The sequence below is a fragment of the Drosophila gunungcola genome (assembly GCF_025200985.1).
Source record: "Drosophila gunungcola strain Sukarami chromosome X unlocalized genomic scaffold, Dgunungcola_SK_2 000038F, whole genome shotgun sequence".
Classification (NCBI taxonomy): domain Eukaryota; kingdom Metazoa; phylum Arthropoda; class Insecta; order Diptera; family Drosophilidae; genus Drosophila; species Drosophila gunungcola.
The window spans coordinates 661,531-681,276 of record NW_026453189.1 but is presented as its reverse complement, the minus strand read 5'-3'; the positions used below and the strand labels follow the sequence as shown (position 1 = coordinate 681,276).

At 36.5% G+C, this 19,746-nt stretch overlaps 1 long non-coding RNA gene across 1 annotated transcript; it reads left to right on the top strand.

The window, feature by feature from the left end:
* The first annotated feature begins 18,401 nt into the window (after positions 1-18,401).
* Positions 18,402-18,790, top strand: LOC128260754 (uncharacterized). Its single transcript, XR_008268173.1, has 3 exons — positions 18,402-18,483; positions 18,555-18,643; positions 18,709-18,790. It is a non-coding gene; the product is annotated as an uncharacterized LOC128260754 (long non-coding RNA).
* Positions 18,791-19,746: the final 956 nt, after the last annotated feature.

Sequence of the window (19,746 nt, the reverse complement as noted above, 5' to 3'; positions counted from 1 at the left end):
AAAACTTTACCAATTTGAATATAATTTTCGAGAATTATAAAAAACTAATTGATTGTTTTCAGTACTACTGACCCTTTTTAATTGGATCTGCTATTAGCGGTCCCATCTTGTTTTCAACGGTGGATTTGTAAATCGATGTCCCAAAATATTGAGTGAATATTTGTTCTGCAATTAGGTCGACCTTGGGTTAGGTCCTTGGGCTAAGTCTTCTGCACGGTGGGGCAGTCCTCGCTGCCTTAGACTTTTTCAGCTGCGATTGACAAGTGCCTAGCAAAGTCGGAAAGACTCCATCGCTAGTGCTGGGGCTAAGCTGGGAAATTACATGTCTTGGTATCTAAACGAACATTGACCATCGCGCTCCGAAGTCCAAAGCCACTTTCGTGGGCCCAGATCGCAGCGGTTGGGTATTTTCCTCCTTCCTTTCATTCGCGTTGGGATTACTTTTCTTATTTAATTTCGATCGATCACTTAGGGAGGATGAATAATAAAGAATAGCATGAACAAGCCGCGGGCCAAAAGCGTAGTCTTTTTTTCCTCAGATAACACAAACACATATAGCCAGCCAAAAAGTTGTTATACACTGAGAAAATTTTTTTTTTTTAAATTGTTGCAGTTATTAGTATAAACAAAAATTATTCGCTACATATGTAACTATCTTGAAAAACAAAAATGTGCCGACCAAAGCTAAAATGGCTCTCTATTAGTTTTTAAGTTGATGTGGTGGTGTTCCCAAAGATGCAGAAACTACTTCTACTACTTAGATAATATACCAATTAATTAGATTTTCCTACATCGCTTTTTCAGCCGTGAAATATTAAAGCTAGTTACTACTTCTCTTTAATTTTGTGTCTTCCGCGGAATCGGAATGCAAGCAACAATTCAAGCACTCCTGAAATTCCCATTCGCATTGTGGGGAAACTCAGCGGAGATCGCTTCGGATTTGTGACGGTCATGCGTGGCATTTGAACTTGTGCAATCCAGAGCTACCCCATATGTGGCACTCGATTCCGTTTGCACCGATACCGGTGCCGTTTATCGCCAAGCCTGTGGAAATCAATTAAGCCGAGTTCTCACGATCGCCAATGACTTAGTTGGGGCCCCGGCTGGGGACTTGCAGATGTGCACGGCAGTGCAATTGACGACTTTGCATGGGGAATGGATGAGATGGAGCTATGCATCTAAGGATACTCGACTTCCCTACCATTTTCGTTGGCTACTGTGTGCATAGAAAACATCCCTGAATTTGGAAGACAGATGATATTGTGTTAACGCCCAAAAATATATACACTCATGTGCTCATTTATTTTTTTAAGTGTAAATTAATGTATGCATACGTATTGAAAAACAACAAGAACTGGCCAAATTATTTTTACCAATCACTCGATCGACTTCATGACACTTACAATAAAAAGTTACTAGAAATACGTGAATGCTTTGCAAACGTTTGGCTGAAATAATAATAACTTCTGTGAGAGTAACAAGTAAAACGCACTTTTTGTAATGTTTCATGTTGCCTGCGATGCCTGCGATGCCTGCGATGCAACGCACCCAGAACCGACGACGGAGGAGGGAGAGGGGGAGGGCCTCGAGATCTCGTTTCGGCGACTGCAGTGGGTGGCTGGGCCCAGCTCGACTCCTCCAAGAGCGTGGAGTAATCGACGGGCACTTGGCCAGGTGCAAGCTACTTATGGACCGATCGATCGGCCAGCTCCGAGGGCTCTATCGGAGGACTCATCGCGAGGGAGGGGACTCGGCTCCGGGGAGGATCGGCTCTGGAACCTGGTTTTTGGATCCTCATGCAGCTGATGACCCGCGGCGATTCGAATTTCCGTCTGGACCAGCTTCGATTGCATCTGCGCCGCATTTGCTGTCCATTCGCTGCGACCTGTGAGCTGTGAGCTGTGGGCCAAGTGCCAAGTGCCAAGTGCCAGCAAATCCCAGTAACTGGGCCCAAACGAGAGGTGAGCGGAGTTGCGGTGACCTATCAAGTGGCGGTCGGCAAAGTCAAGTGGCCAAGGATTGACTTGCCCAGCGACAAATGACAAATCCGCACCTAGCTGTCATTGGGACCGGGATCAGGGTCGGTTTTGGGATCGGGGGTATGCGGCTCAAGGGCTTCGATCTCGCACACATGTCGGAGTGTCTAACCTTCTGGCCTTTTGGCCGAGCACAAAGGAGATTAGACCGTATAATAGGCGATAGGCCTTCTCTGAATTCGGCAATCTCATTGTTTTGCCAGCCTCGGTGGCGCATCCTTTAGGTCAGTGCAGTCTCTAGATTTCCTTAAGCTCTTTACACAGATCTCCTTGGGTCGGACTGCCAAGGGCGCAGTCCACCGAGGTGACAACGCTAAAATTCGGAGTGCAAATGTAAACAAATCAAGAAAATGACCACCAAACGGGCCCTGTCCCTCCTCACATGGCTACCACTCATTCTCACTCCCTTTTCAGCCATTGAAATTGCATTTGAGTTCGTATCTCTGGGCTCAATAAAGTTAAGTAAGTCGGCAAATGGCAAATTTACGAGAATGTTGATTGGAAAGTTTTCATACGCATTTCCCTTCTGTTGAAGCAGTGGTAGCTGATATATTTAATAATTAAAAGCTAAACGAAAAAAGAAGTAACTTCGTCAAGGCAATGTTTATATACCGAACCGAAATTAAAGACAAATACATTTCTCATTTCTCTCATACATTTAATCTTTATCTATAAATTTAATTTTTATTAAATTTTGTAACATTTATTTGTATTAAAACAAAAAAAATTTGTTAATTCGTCTCGATTATTTGGTTGCGAAAAATTGGATAACATATATAGGTCGGGCTTGTAGGTTAATTATTCTGATTTGTAGTTTTTTGGGGGTATGCACAAATTTGAAGCAGCTAAAGCTCAGGTCAAAAAGACCTATAAAATTTGTATATAGTTAGGTTCAATTTCTTTCAACAATTTTCTCTGTGTAGGCAATATACACACCCCATTTTTTCCACATTGAGTTTTAAACTGTTTTACTGATAGATAACATGAAATTGCCCCGCAATACTGTATGAAAAAAAAGTATCCCGCTATGGGGTACCTTCTACTTCTAGCACTGTTGCATAAAAGCTTGTCGACCCAAGGGCGCTTTTTCTATCAAAAAACTTTAATAAAATAATATAAAGGTTCTATAGTTCCCAAGGCATAGTTATTCATTCGGATAGGCATACAGACGGGCATGAAAGTACCAACTCGGCTGATAGAAAATGAAATATACCCCTATGCGTTACGAAAACCGAGTGTAATTAACAGAAGATAAATTAATTGACGCCACGGCCACTCTAATTGTGCTTAATGTGGAACTGATATAGCCAAGGCGATGGGCGCAATTTCGATAAGCGATTAAACGATTACCATTAGCCGCGACTCTACGGTCCCAGGCCCCTTCCGTTTGTCCTTGGATCCTCCCGAGTCGGTAAACCTTCATTAGCGGACCAGTCCGGGTGTGCCGCATCACATGACGCTAACTAACAGCCCTCGATCCCTGCCATATGGCTACCACTTTCCACATCTACTTTCCTCAATTTCTCGGTCCTTGAGGGTCAGTTGGGCTGCACACTTGCGCAACCACAACTCCTGACCGCACACCCAAACAGTGTTGCGCACTGTGTGTTACAAAAAGTAGCCAGGTTTGCCAGTAACAGAAAATATCGGCTATAAAAAAAGTATGCAAAAGTAAGAAATAGAAATCTGTATTACAAATATAGTTTTAATTTTTGAATTTTTTCGATGACTATATCAGGACTATATCTAACAGTAATGGTAAACTGTGATATAAACTGTTGTTATACTGATACAAAATTTGTTGGATGTTGTACAAATTTGTTCGATTTTCTTTCACAGGTGCATTATAATTCCCAAACGGTACAAGCGTTATATACTACTTCACAGGGTAATTATGTGCAAGTCTACACCCATACTCCCACACTTGTGGAAAACATGCACTTTAACATTAATTGACAGTACTAATTGTATTGATTATTAAATATTTTAATAATTGATTAAAATAATTTGTACTCTTAACAATTTTTTGTCGGTTAAAGCATTTTAGCTGCAATTTGGTGAAATTAACTGCAACAATCTTTTAATTGCAGTTACATATGATAATGGTAAATTTAAATTGGATTTTCTTTACTATTTCTTGTTTCAAAACCTGTGAATGTTTTAAAACAATATTAGGTTTCGCTCGAACGCCTTAAGATTGTTGAAGACCTCAAATGTAAAACACATATCCATACGCATAAGGACAAAGGAATAGCAAATGCGCCACCAATGAAACCGAACGGCCAGCCAGACTTATAAGGCGAAGCTCAATGAATGCAATATTTGTCATGGTCATTATGAGTTATAAACGATATTTTGATCCCTAATCACTTTTTCACCGCAGGCACACACACACGCAACTCAGAGACACTCTCAAGCTGTCAACGCATTCGTTTCACGTGTTATTAAATGTCTGTGTTTTCGGTTTTTGGCCTCGAAGCGGACCCTCTCCTTGACCCTCCTACGAGCCTTAACCAAGAACCAAGAGGATGCCCAGTGGATAGTTCCATCCCTTCATCCCTCCATCCCTCCATCCCTCCATCCTTCCATCCTTCCAGCCTTCCTGCCGCGACAGTGGGACAGATTGTCTTTGTCCCTGTTGTATTCGGGTTGTCGTTGTGCTTCGGTGTCGCCGCCGGCGGTGGAATTAAAGGAACAATTGTTGTAGCGAGGGCAATTATAGATTATCACCTTCGCGCCGTCCCGTTCGCTCCCACACACACCCTGGCACCCTCGAGTGTGCGGCGGACTTTCGACCGACGAAAAAGAACCATAAAGATGACACCACATTGTTTTATCTTTATCGCATAATTGCGGTCAATTCTCCTTCGATCTCCGCGCTGCCTCTTGACTTGGATTTCGGTTCGGCCTGGGCTTTGATCATTCGCCGTGGCCACATTCACCAGCTTGATCGGCGGTAGGGGGAGTGTCGTGGTCGTGGCTATATGGCAATGGCTATGGCTATATGGTACGGGCTCGGGTACGGGTTTCCCCACATTAGAACGGTGAGGGGCGGGGAGCCACAGACGCAGCACATTTATCTTCATGTCAAAAATTAACGCTGTTGAAAATCGCCCGGACTGAACAATACGCCTTTCTATTTCGTTTCGCTTAGCACCGTTCAGTTCAACTCAGCTCAGCTCAGCTCAGCTCGGTCTTGTTTTGCGTCCCCTGTTCTCAGGCCCATTTCCCATTTCCATTCCCTGCCCCAAGGTCTATTTTCATGAAGGGCGGAACGGTGCCGGGCGACGTCAACTGGTCCGAGATCGGACCTATACCTATACCTATACCTATACCTATACCTATACCTATACCTATACCTATACCTATACCTATACCTATACCTATACCTATCCCGCAGTTCCAAATGGTCCACTCGCGACTCCAATTTATGGCACTGTAACTACTCATCTGAACTCCGTGCTTGGGATAGCGAACAATTAACGGGGTTTCACAGCAAATCAAATTTTAAAAAGAAAATTCTTAAGATTTTTAATATATTAGCCTTTGGCCAACAAGACAAGAAACATTTTGGAAAAGGATTCAAAAATTTGGCAAGCCGAAAATTAATTTCTTATTAATCATTCTCATTATGTCTGCCATATACCCAAAAATAAGTTATTATACTCGTAGACTAAAATTTTATATTGTATTCGTGGAAAAGTTTGTAGAAGGTGGAAGGCAGCGTTTCCGACCACAAAAAGTATGTATATTCTTGACCAGGATCCATAGCCGAGTCGATCGATCCGTGTCCGTCAGTCTGTCGAGATCAAATAAACTAAGAAACCCAGATATTTGGAATTAAAAATGCATTTCTAGTTATTCTCACGCAGCAACCACTCGAACGCACACAAATAGCGAAAGTCTGTCATGTCATTCTGAGGCATGGTAGAGGTCAGTTATAAAACAGTTAACATTTATCGACTCTGTTTCTGGAACAGCCGTTCGTTTTTTGTCAAAAAAACCCTAGTGGGTTTGATAAAGTAAAATTAGTAAGAAATAAAACTCTGATTTTTCTGCTGACATTTATTTTTGCATATATGTTTAAAAGCATTGAATCTGTGATGATTTGCAGCTCAATTATTCGATAGTTCCTATGGCAGCTATATGATATCGTTTTCCGATTTTAATAAAATTAAAAGCGTAATTCTAAACTGTCAATTTATTAATAAGTCAAAAAGAATAAAAAAAATCACAAAATAGAAAAGTTACATTAAAATATTTTTTTTAATATTTGTATTGTTCAGTCAGAAGTTTGCAACGCAGTGTAAAAGACATATATATTCTTGATCAGCATCACTATGAGAGTCGATCCAGCCATATCCATCTGTCCGTCCGTTTCTACGCAAACTAGTCCCTCAGTTTTAAAGCTACCTGCATAAAACTTTCCTAAAAGTTGTCGTTCTATATGTCGGAACGAGCCGGATCGGACGACTATAGCATATAGCTCCCATAGGTACAATCGAAATCAAAAAATAAATTTATAACTTTGCTGTTATTTTAAATTTTTTTGTAGTTCGACATATAGTAATGGTTAAATACTTCAGAATTACGATTTAAATTTCATCAAATTCGGACTCATTAAAAATCTTTTCTATTTTGTAATTTTTATACCCTTGCAGAGGGTATTATAATGTCAGTCAGAAGTTTGCAACGCAGTGAAGGAGACATCTCCGACCCTAGAAAGTATATATTTTTTTGATCAGCATCACTAGGAGAGTCGATCTAGCCATGTCCGTCTGTCCGTCCGTCTGTCCGTCTGTCCGTCCGTTTCTACGCAAACTAGTCTCTCAGTTTTAAAGCTATCTGCATGAAACTTTCCCAAAAGTTGTCTTTCTATTGCAGGTAGTATATAAGTCGGAACGAGCCGGATCGGACGACTATAGCATATAGCTCCCATTGGAACAATCGGAAAAATTAATTTAAAAAAATTATAATTTTTCTTTTTTAATTTTTTTTTTAGTTCTTCGACAGATAGTAATGGTTAATTATTTCAGAATTACGATTAAAATTTCATCAAAATCGGACGACTATAGCATATAGCTCCCATAGGAACAATCATAAAAATAAATAACAAAAAAGTATAACTTTGGTTTTTTTAAATTTTTTTTTAGTGCTTCGAGATATAGTATTGGTTAAATATTTCAGAATTACGGTTTAAATTTCATCAAAATCGGACGACTATAGCATTTAGTTCCCATAGGAACAATCGTATAGCTGCCATAGGAACTATCGAATAATTAAGCTGAAAATCATTATAGCTTCAATGTTTTTAAACAAATACGCAAGTAAATCATAATTTTAACGTTTTCAAGAGTATTTAGTTTTTGAAATAGCTGCAAGGGTATATGAACTTCGGCACACCGAAGTTTGCTTCCTTTCTTGCTTTTTTTAAATTCGTTTGACTTTTTTACAATTTGACAGTTCAGAATTACGCTTTTAATTTTATTAAAATCGGAAAACGATATCATATAGCTGCCATAGGAACTGTCGAATAATTGAGCTGCAAATCATCATAGCTTTAATGGTTTTAAACAAATACGCAAAATCATAATTTAAGTGTTTCCAAGAATATTTAATTTTTGCAATAGCTGCAAGGGTATATGAACTTCGGCTTGCCGAAGTTTGCTTCCTCTCTTGTTTCATTTGTCTTTAAAATTTTCTTTCTTAATTAAGTGGATTTTTTTTATTACAATGAAAAAGAATACATACATATATAAGATAATTATATTTAAGCAAAAAGAGAAGAAACTAAAAATTACAATGTATTAAATGGATTAGAGAAATAAATACATAAATCAATAAAGCTTCTTTTTTTGGTTCACAACTCCGTTCTCAACTAAGACATCAAAGTCGTAACTTTAAACTTAACCAATCCAAAAAAATTAATATTAAATTTACGTTACTTTGTTTCTAATAAGATTTGTAGTTTAAGTTTAAGTTCGAAAACTTAAGCCAACATTTTTAAGGGCAGCGCATTAGACCGCTAAATACCAATTTTGTGAATTTTTGGGCGATTTTTCATGATTCCAGGGAATTTTAGATGACTTTTTGTTCTAAAATTAAGGACAATTTTGCCCTTAAATTAAAAAAAAAAATTGGCATATGCTCAGATAAAATCGTCCTAGATCTAAGAAAAAGAAGTCTTTTTAGGAAAACTAGCATTACAAAAATATATTGAGATTTAATTTATATTTAGGGTTATTTTTTCTTATTATAAGAAAATTGTCCCTTAAACTACGGGCGATTTCATTCTGTTTTTGTTTTACTTTGTGTATAATTTATCTTTGCTCTAAATTATGTTTTTTATAGTATTTGAGTTTGGATGAAAATCGATTGACTTAATCTTATATCTGTCATCCATCTGTCATACTAACCATACGGTTCTATGCCGATATTTCGCGCAGTGTTTGTATTGTATTGCATTAATTTATGTTCACTGATCGGGCGACTATGTCACATTGTTACTATAGAGTAAAATTGATTATTTTCCGGCAAAAACCGCATTTGGCTTGCAGCGTTGCATATAAAAGCTTCCACAAATGTAACTCCCGTGTTGTGTTTTTATTGGTTTCAATTGTACATTTTATCTCTCTTACTTATGGATTGTAAAAAGGGCTTATTAAGGATTGCTAAACACAATCTTATGTGAGTTCCTTAAAGCAAAAAGTAATGCATTTGATTTTGTATTAAGAAGCCCCATCTAAATCAGTCTCAATTATTAAACAAAAATGTCTAAATAATGACATAAATCTATAGCCTTCTTTTCAGTTATTAAGGACTCGAAATAGTGCACTCTTTTTAGGAAACTGTTTTGAGAAAACGGTTAAAGATACAGCGCTGAAAATTTTTTTGGGAATGAACACACAATTATTTTTCAAAGCTAAATGAATCGAAAATGTGGGGTTGAGGGCGGCAAGACGGCGAGGAGGTGTTCCGCTACCGGAAGTGATTTTGTCAAAATCTGTGATCTGGAACACAAAACTCGAACACATTTGTATTGTTGTTTACGATTTTCTGGTGCACATTTTTGAAACATATATTTACTCGACAAGGCAAAAAAGTCCCACAAGATTAGCACCTGCCTTAAGGGGGTTTTCTACTCTCGCAATTTCAAAAAATCAATTTATTTTAAGTTCATTGTTTTAATCTCTAGGTGTCTGGGAATGCGCTGCAAAAAGGATTTTCTCAAAATAATATTTTTTCTCTTGTTCCTGCTAACCGTAAGATAACTATTTCAATCAATACCCCGTAATTTATTTATAAACTCGTTTTCCCAAAAGCAGTGTTTTTTAGCTGCCGAGTAAGACTTTTAATAAAAGAACTAGTCCGATTTTAATAATTTTTTACAACTGTTCACAAAGCATATCGCTATGTTTGGTCGAGTACGATTTTTGATATTTTTTTTCAGTTTTTATAGCCCCTAATAGGTCAAAAAATGACGTAAAAAAAAAATAAATTTTTCACTTTTTGTTGCATAACTTTTGGTAAATGCAAAATAAAAATAAACTGCCTCGGGAAATCATAGTAGACGTAACAACGAATTAAAAGAATAACATTTTTCCGAGTTCTGATCAGTCCGCTCGGCAAAACGTGACTTAAGCAGTACCATTGCAGATTTAACATATATTATGAAAAGAACACTTTTTTCAAGTTTAAATAAAATATTCAAGTCTAAACATGTATCTTTAAATAATAAAAAAAAACTTTTCAAATCTATGCAGTAAAACTTTTGTAATAAAAAATTTCCTAAAAAACCCCTCAATTTCGTGCCTCGAGAGTAGAAGACCCTCTTAAGGCTGTAACTTAGATATTTTGTTTAGAATGAATGTAAATGTTTTACAATTTTTCAAAGAATTTCAATTACTTTCAAATTGATCTTAGGTTGTTATATATTTCAGGGACAAACCTGTACACTCATGTCATTTTCTTTAGTGTACTCTTAGTGGACATTTGACTTTTTAAAGTTCATAATGTTTCCCTTAGCTATGACTATTTCTCGAAAAATTAAATTTTTTTGTAAACATCAAATTTAAAACAATACATTTGTTCGATCAGATTAGCTATTCAGATACAAATATTATTTTTTATAGCTGATAGTTTTGTAGTGATAGATCTCCAAGCTCAAACGGACAGACAGACAGACTACTGATCAAGAATATATACTCCTTATAGGGTCTACCTGTTAAATACATTTTATATCGGAAGCATTTAGCCTAAACGACTCATTTATATATATAAATTGTTGTCTGCCCTTAAGCTATTATTCATTCTCAGTGCCTCAGTTTAAAAGTACAAAGAACAACACTATTGCAAATGGGCTCTTAGTTTGGCCTGAAGTTGCAGTGGTCGGATTGCTTTTCTCAAAAATTTTTAGGAACAAGTTAGAGATACTGCATTAAATACTGCATCAGTAATCGATAAAAAAACATATTTAATATTGAACTTTTTGAAGATACACAGGAAATAACTGAGCACATTTTAAAAATCCAGCCCATTAAATAAAATGTTAGTAGCTACCAAGTTAACACAAATTAACAGGCGAAAAGTGTCACTAAGTTCAAATTATTCTTACTATAATATTTTTAAGCAAAAAAGTATTTGATTCGCAATTTGACCTTTGTAGTTGTACAGAATGTTAGAAAATTAGTTAAACTTTTAATTAACTTCAATTATACATTTTCTTAGAGCTATCTTAGTATCCTAGGAGGCTAGAAATGATTCGCGCAACAAGACTTCGATTTAACGGCTCAGTGTTGTTAGTCATTCGGCATGACAGTTTTCATGGTGGTGCAACTTAAGTTAATTAACGAATCAGCAGATCTGTGATGGGGATGGGACTGCAAGCGCGGCCATGCTGGGAGTCAAATTCACACTCGCCACAACTTTCCCATTGCTTCGGCCACACACACAGAGATGGAGCTCCGACCAGAACCCGATTCCGAATCTGGATCTGGAACTAAAACTGAGACTGAGACTGAGACTGAAACTGACAGTGGGACTAGGACCGGGCAATCAGGAGTTGGTCCCGGCCTAGACACACCATCGCAAATTGTTTACAATTCGAAAATTGTTTGCTGACTCTTATCGGCGACCGCATCTTAACGAACACGCAACACCTGAGCAGCCCGGCCGTGTTTGGTTGTTTCATTTGGCTTCATTCATCGTGCCCAAATGTCATGCGATGCGATGGCCGAGGACTCTGACCGCTAATTACAGCCTCTTGTGCGGGGAGTCGGCTCACGTGATGCTGATGGAGGTGGGCTCGGGATGGGTATGGGTATGGGTATGGGTATGGGTATGGACCGAATGTGTATGGATCGGACACCATAGATCACCGATCGGTGCTCCCGGCAGTAGGTGGCGGTGGCCCATCAGCTGGCCAAATCAGTCAAGCCGTTGCGATCCCCTGCTATTGGCAGTGGACTTCCGCGACCTTATCGAAAGTCATTAAAACCCTGCTCCCATTCGCAGTTTGACAAAACTTTTCAGCTAATTGGTGCGTGCGCAATGCACATTAGGCCAACTGATGTGGAGCTGGAGCCCGTACAATCGGTTTGCGAGAAATACTGTTTTACTTCTTTGTTTCAGTAGGAAGAACCTCATTGACAATTCTGTTAGCATGTGTAACATGATTTAACCAAGGTAGAGGGTTTTTCTAATGATAAAGGGTTCTCTTGCAGCCCGTTTAAGTAAATCATGTGATGATGAAGGCATAAATACATTCACATTTTCCTTTGGAACTCCAAAACATATATATAATGAAAAATATAAAAATTAAATTTAAAAAAAAACCAATATCCTCTGTTAGCCCCTGTCTGCATATAGGTAGAGTTCCTTCGTTCGCATCCATGGGTGAGTGTAGTCCGTCTGTTCTTTGAAAACAAGACTTGTCCTGTCCTTGTGTTTTTGTTCTTATGTTGAATTGAAGAAGTAAATAGAGTTTGTTCTAGGCTGTACTAAAACTGATTATAAAGCGGCAATTAAAAAAGCGACAGTTTAAATAATTCTTAAAAGTCTTTCCTGTGGCGTAGAGATATGTTTTCATGCCGTTTAAATCGTTATGATGATAAGACTTAAAAATATATATTAATAAATTAATAAATAAAGGAGCCCATTGCTGATGTAAATGAATAAGCACCATCAATACTCAATTATCCCCTACATTCATAGAGGTATTTTATTTATAAATTCGTCATTAGCTGTTTCATACCGTTCGCATCTTCATGATGATACGTCTCCGACCTTAAATAAAATATATCTTCAACAATTTATTGGATGTTAATTTCGATGGACGTAAGCATTGGTAAAGGAGAACAGTGCTAATGTACTCAAATAGGCACCATAAGAGGGAGAATATGACCATATGACTTGGGCCGTTAAGCCGTATATACTAAGCCTGTATAGGAACCACATAGGCCAGTTGCTAAGTGGATAAGTAGTTAACCGAGCACCTCGAAGATGGAACACCCCCCTTCCCCCACACACTCGACTCCGAGGTGCTTTCTGAATTCTGATGTCTGTGGTGGCGTGGTGGCAATGCCAGTGCTTCGCTGTCGTGCGAAAGCATTTCGTCTAGGTCGCTGTGCGTTGACATTCGTCGTGCCCAGTGTAACATCGCGGCCCTGTCGCATAATATGATAATATGTAATCGCCCTGGGGAGAGACAACAAAGGGATCTGTATCTGTCCGCGACAACGGCGACGTCGGCGTTGGCGATGCGGTGCGATGCGATGCGATGCGATGGCGGTGGCGGTGGCGTTTGCGTGTCGAGCGACATCATTTGCATAACAATGCTGGAGACGATTCAAATTTTTGGTCTCCCAGAGCAATTTTCACGGCGCACTTACCTCCGGCGATACTGCGACCGCGACTCCCTGCGGCACCTGTTCGCATTAGTACCCGTACTGGTACCCATCTCATTCCGTTTTCACTCCCTGCAGGCCGATGGTACTCACAGTGCACCATGTACTAGCAGAAAATTCCGATCGGTCCCAATTCGCATTACTTCGTTGTCATTTTCAAATATATGCCCTTTTTGCGTTAAACTCACTAAAGGAGTGAATATTTTAAAAACAAGTGGTCATAGCCAATGAAATTTCCTACTAAGGGATTTTACTTCTACACAGAAAAAATTAGTACTGCATTGGCGGTTGAATTGAGCAAAAATGTCCTACTTACTTCAACTTATTGTAAAGTAGCTATTAAAATGGTATCAGTTTGATTTTTGTTTAACTTGTATTTGTATTTATAGTTCCCAACTGGTTCGTGCTCCAAGACCCACAGTCAGACACATAAAACATAAGTCTTTACAGGTTGATTTTTTAGTCTTCACGTACTTCCACACCAGCTAAAAGACAAGTGCACCCCCACTTTCAGGTTTGTACTTATTATACTCATTGGCAACAAGTTTGTCTTTTTACAAATTATTGTCGAATGACACATTTAAACTGCAATTTTTTTTTTAATTTACTGTATTTTGATAGTTAAATATCATATTAATATTGGTAATTTAATTGGTAATTTTTGATCACATTTACAGAACGGTAAATTCAACCAACAATAATTGTAAAATTCATTGATTTAGGTATGACAAAGCTTAGATGCTCTTACTGATGTAGGTAAAGTGTGAGTTTCGACAAATTATTTCTGTAATGGGTCATTTAAATGTCACCTAGATTTGTAGTCGAACTACTATCTTGTATTTTTGTTTAAAGTATTACCGTTAACGACCCTATAATGAATATGTTCTGTGGCACACACATTTTATAAGTGTCAATAAATTTTGGTTTTAAAAATAAGAAATATTATGCGATTTTCTTATTATTTATTGTGTTTTTAGTCCGACTTAAAGAATGCTGTCCTTTCCTGTTTTTTCTTTTTTAGATTAAATAATAAGATAAACATTCTTGCGTGGTCGCAAAAGTAGGAACAAACGTTTGACTAAAATATGCCGTAAGGGAATACAAAGTTATGTAAAATGCAATGCTTTATAAAACATTGGTAAATTTTCATAGGACATTTCCTTATCAATGATTTTTAGGTTTGAAAAAGAGTAAATGAATAATTATTTTAGTCACTCCTGATCTCGATCTACGGGTTCTCGGCTACATTGCGTCGCCAATGCGGAACGAGGCCGAGTCCAAGTCGCAGTCGGAATAGCAATAGGAGGGCCGATCACCGGGCCAGGTTGGCCAAACCACACGACACACCGGCCTAGCCAACCAGTTGTTAAATAATTTATGCGCCACCTTCACCATCGCCGACAACGTCACCTTCTTCACTACACACTGCAGAAAATACTTATATATATAAGCGATTTTTTCAAAAATTGTATATTTAAAGCGTTGTATCGAGGGTTTAAAATAATAAAACATTTAATCATGAGCTTTTTAAAGCATATAAGCACATCAAGATTTTGATATTCACATATTTACTTTAGCAGAAGTCGGTAAGACATCTTAAGCTACTTTGCAAATATGTATTTCTGCTCGCTCACTGATGGCACAACATAGTAATTGCAGCAATTTTTTGTCAGACTACATGATTTTAGGTAAGTGCGAGCAAAAAGGGCATATACAAAAAATACCTGAGAGATTTCGGTATAAAAATACCTTTCGATAACATACGAAAGAGGACGATATGTCAGTGAGCAAAATTGTATCTAAAAAGTACAATTTTCCTCATTCATTTGAGTTGCCTACAAAACGGAATTAAGTTCTTAAGCTACTTTGCAAATATGTATTTCTGCTCGCTCACTGATGGCACAACATAGTAATTGCAGCAATTTTTTGTCAGACTACATGATTTTAGGTAAGTGCGAGCAAAAAGGGCATATACAAAAATACCTGAGAGATTTCGGTATAAAAATACCTTTCGATAACATACGAAAGAGGACGATATGTCAGTGAGCAAAATTGTATCTAAAAAGTACAATTTTCCTCATTCATTTGAGTTGCCTACAAAACGGAATTAAGTTCCGAGGCTATCTTAATGCTTTTGAAAAACATTTTAAAATCTTCTTGCATTAAAAATAGGGTAGAGATACACAACAAGGACATAAATATATAAATAAGTAATTAGACAGCGAGATAATGATAATAAAATCCTTTCAAGGAAAAACGTAAAGGAGCTAGATTAACCGAACGACAGTATATTAAATATCTTATTAAGATATATGTATATATAATATGGTTGGTAAAACAATCGATAGCAAAATCGATACTACCGATAGTCGAACAATTTAGCAAAAATCGATGGATTGGGCTCACCATGGGTACTATCGCTCTTGAAAAATATTTATTTAGTTTGCTTCATTATAATTTGCTTTGTTAATCAGCTAAAAATTAAAAATTTGGATTTGTTTTATTGATATTTCGTACTATTTTTTCAGAGGCTAAAACTGCCGATAGTGCACATTAATGATGTTTTACCATCCCTAATATAGTATTACAATGTGTGGTATTTGTTTTGATACTATTTTTTTGTACTTGGTGCTAGTGTTCAATTTTAATTTTGATTTAGAAATTAATAAAAAATTTTTTATTTTGTATTTTTTTTATAATAATAATAATAATTAATTACAAATTAATAATTTTTAATATTTCTAGACCACTCGTAATTTTTTGTTCATGGCCTGGTAAAAATTGTTTAAAAATGTTTCTATTTAAGATGAACAAATAAATATTTGGTTTTATTATCTGATATTGACTTATTTTTCTCTGTGCTACCGACTTTGCTTCGAGACGTAACTGCTCTATAGGGAGAATTATTTGCGTTCGCCTCCTTGCGTTTACTAATTAAGCGAGAGAAATATTCAACCTTTTCCATTGTTTCAGCTATTTTCAAGTTCAATTTACATAACATTCCTAACCGCCGTCGCCCCATAGCATTCAACTTTTTCATTTTAAATTAAGATCGGTTGCCCCACAGACTGCAGCTTTGACTATTTTTTCCATTATTCCAGATACGAGTAATAACGTCGCAGCCATGAATTGATAATCAGATGACAAGGCCCAAAAGCATTGCAAAAAGAGGGGAAAAGTCAAAGTAGATCCACCAGAGGTGGTGAATGCGTTACATCAGCACCGTAGTGGTCGGATTTTCCCAACGATTTAAGGTTAATGATCCCATACTGTCACAACTGGGGAATTTAATAAAGACGGCCAAACTCGATCTTTGTGTGATTAATTAAATGCAGAGGTAAACCTCAAATTTATGTTGACAAAATCCTCATGAGATCAAATCTTGGTTTTGCGATACGGGTTGACTCCTTGATTCAGAAAATAACACTCAAAATTGTTTGTGTGGCATAATTTTATACACCCTTGTATATTTATTTAAATTTTATATATTCTGGATTCACTAGGAGAGTCTATCTAGCCACGTCCGTTAGCCTGTCCGTTCGTCTGTTTCTACGCAAACTAGTCTCCCAGTTTAATGTTATCTGCATGAAACTTTTCAAAAAATTGTCTTCCTATTGCAGGTAGTATATAAGTAGGAACGAGCGGGATCGGACGATATATAGCTAATCGGTAAAAATTACGGTTGAAATTTGATCAAAATCGGACGACTATATCATTTTTAATTTTATTTATATCAGTATATTATTAAATAGGATCTATGAATGCCCTTAATCACGTTTACCTTAAAAACTGGAATGGTGATGTTGTTTTTTTAAGAATCGAAAAACCGACATAAAACAGGAAAAAAGTTAAAAAATACTAATTCCTAAACTAAATATGTATACATTAGAATTTTTTAATTAAAAAGATATATTATTTCTTATAACAAAAAGATTATTTATTAACCTAAGAAATGGATTTTCTTGTTTTTGAGCAATATTCACCGCATAAAAATTAAACATTATTTTCTTCAATTTATACAAAATTTTACTTATGTATTTTAACAAAAGTTTTTATTGATTAACTTTTATTTAATAGATTAGAACAGTACCGAAAAATGACCGAAATTGAAACTGACTCATCCCGATTGGATAATATGAGCCTATTGTTTGGGCTCATTTTTGAACACAGCGTGTATCCTGTTTAGCAAACAGGCTGCGGTTCAATCAAGGAAGCAACTGTCTCGACTTCAAAAAACTTTAAAATAAACTGAAGAGGGAAGAGCGCAGCCCCTGCTGAATATGACTGATGCACCGTAGCGCCAGACAATGCGATGCCTAACGGCCTTCTCATAAATGAAAATAATTTTTGTAAAAAATATTTTGTAATCATCGCTTCGGCCATCATCAGCGGCGACCCTAGTTGCCATTATTATGCTGTCATAATTCCAAAAAGAATTCCCAATGCTCGCCCGCTATCCCTTAATCAAGTAAAAGGAGCAAAATGACGAGCACAATGTGGAGGACAGACAAGCGCCATCTGCTTGGCTGGCTGGCTGCTCCTGGATATCGTAAGTCTCGAGCTAGAACTCGGATTCGGATTCCGATTTGACCCAAGACAGATTGGAGTGTAAGTACGCGGCACATTATTTGTATTGTGCCTAAGCGATTTTTCATTGTTACGATGCCTCTGGCCTCCTTCATTGTTTAAGCACTTACGCAGTCCTGGGAAAGGACATGGGTCTTAACGGAATCTTTTTCCCTCCCTCGCTCCATCGATGGCTAAGTACATACTGTGGGTAAATAAAGTTCAATGGACACATACGAGTATTTGTATAATATCCATGTCATAAATGCTAATCATGGTGCTCTGCAATGGCTTACACCGATGACAGACACATTGAAAAAAGGTATGAAGGAATACTATTTAAAGCGAGGACATAAGTAATAGCCTTTTTGGACTAGTCGCATCATGCTTATAATTATGCAACTTTATGTTACCGTATCCTTAAAAACGATTGTAGACCGATATATATTATTTAGAAAATATAAAAAAAATAAATATGCTTTAATAAATTAAATTCTTTGCAACATTTAGTCCAATTTATGAAATTTTTGGTAGTAACGTTTTCCCACCAAACCGGATATGGAAATAATTTTAGACGATGCTATTACTGGCCAGGATGGCCAGATGGTATTTGGGACCATCTATTTCATTTCTATATTTTCTGGTAAAGATATTTCCCAATGAACTTTTTAAGCTAAGGTCATCCGCAGAGTATTGTGTTATAAACTTTTTTGACTGGGAAAAGTTGAATGTCAAAATATCTTCTGGATAGAAAAAGAACCGATGTTTCAAATATTCGACAAAAGTTCTGATTGTATTTATATTGGAAAAAGTATTTCATAAATATTTAGTATTTTACGGAACTTTCACAACGAACTCTTGATTTTAACGTCATTTTTATAAAAGAAGATACTCTGCGAATAATTGCAGCGTTAAAACTCTCAAATCAAAAAACTATGCGGAAAGCTCGAAGAAATCAGGCGAAGCCTTCTGTCGGTGTGAGTACTAGGCTTATTCCTAAAAACTTTATTTATTAGGGCATCTTTATTTTATTTTTATTTAATAACAGGTCGACCTACTCACGCTTTGGAACAAGCAGCTATTGTGCTTGTCTCATTTTTCGCAAATTTTAAGTCAAGGGAGCAACTTGGAAATTACGTAAAACTACTACAATCGAACCTTTTTCGAACATTAACAAATTTGAATGCTTCTTCTTCCCACAGGTTCCTTATGGGAAAAAAATTTCAATTTTTCATAGCTTGTCAATGATGCGGCTCTAGCTAAACATTCTAACAAGCGATTTACAAATACGTAAGTAAAGATTAGCTTACGAAGCTTGGGTTGTTTTAAACCAGGACTAGGATCCTCTTGTCAAGACGAAATGTCGAAATAATTCTTTAGAAATTGATTTGATCGCTGAGGAAAAAATGCCGCCAAATGATTTATCTGTTTCCGCAAAAGTTAGGAAGTTAGTTAAAGTGAACAAAATACGTAAACTAAAATTTTGTTTCAAATTTAATAAAGTTTGTTTAATGTTAAAATTTCAGAACATTTAAAAATAATTTTAACACAAATTTTAATAATTTTTTAATTTTTTTCATAACTTTTCAAATTTGTTTTATATTTTTCTTAAATTTCTAATATGTTTTTCAATTGTTTTTTAAATTTTTAAAATTTGAATTTTTTTTCTTTTAATGTTGGTTTTTTTACCATATAATTTTGCAGTTTTTAATTTTTTTAGTCTTTCAAAATAAAGTACAATTTTAATATTTCAGAATTACGGTTTTAATTGTGTTAAAATCGGCCCTACATACAAAACCCACCGAAACAATCAAAATATAAAAAAAAGTTTTTTTTGTTAGTGTTAGGTAAATTTTTTAAAAAATATATTTTTTTTAAATTCTATTGGACATTGTAATGGTTTAATTTTAGTTAGTTGTAATGATTTAGTTTTATTAAAATCAGAAAACGATATCATATAGCTGCCATAGGAACGATCGAATAATTGAGCTAAAAATCATCATAACTTCAATGTTTTTCAATATACCTGCTTATAAATGGATATTGAGATGTTTGTAATAGCTGCAAGGGTCTATAAACTTCGGCTTGCCGAAGTTTGCTTCTTTCCTTTCTTTATATATTTTCCGGATTTTTCCTATGGGAGCTGTATGATATAGTCGTGTGATCCGGCTTTTATGCGTGTACTTTATTTTTGCGTATTATTAAAATTAACTTATTAATCCGGGTACTTATTAATACGA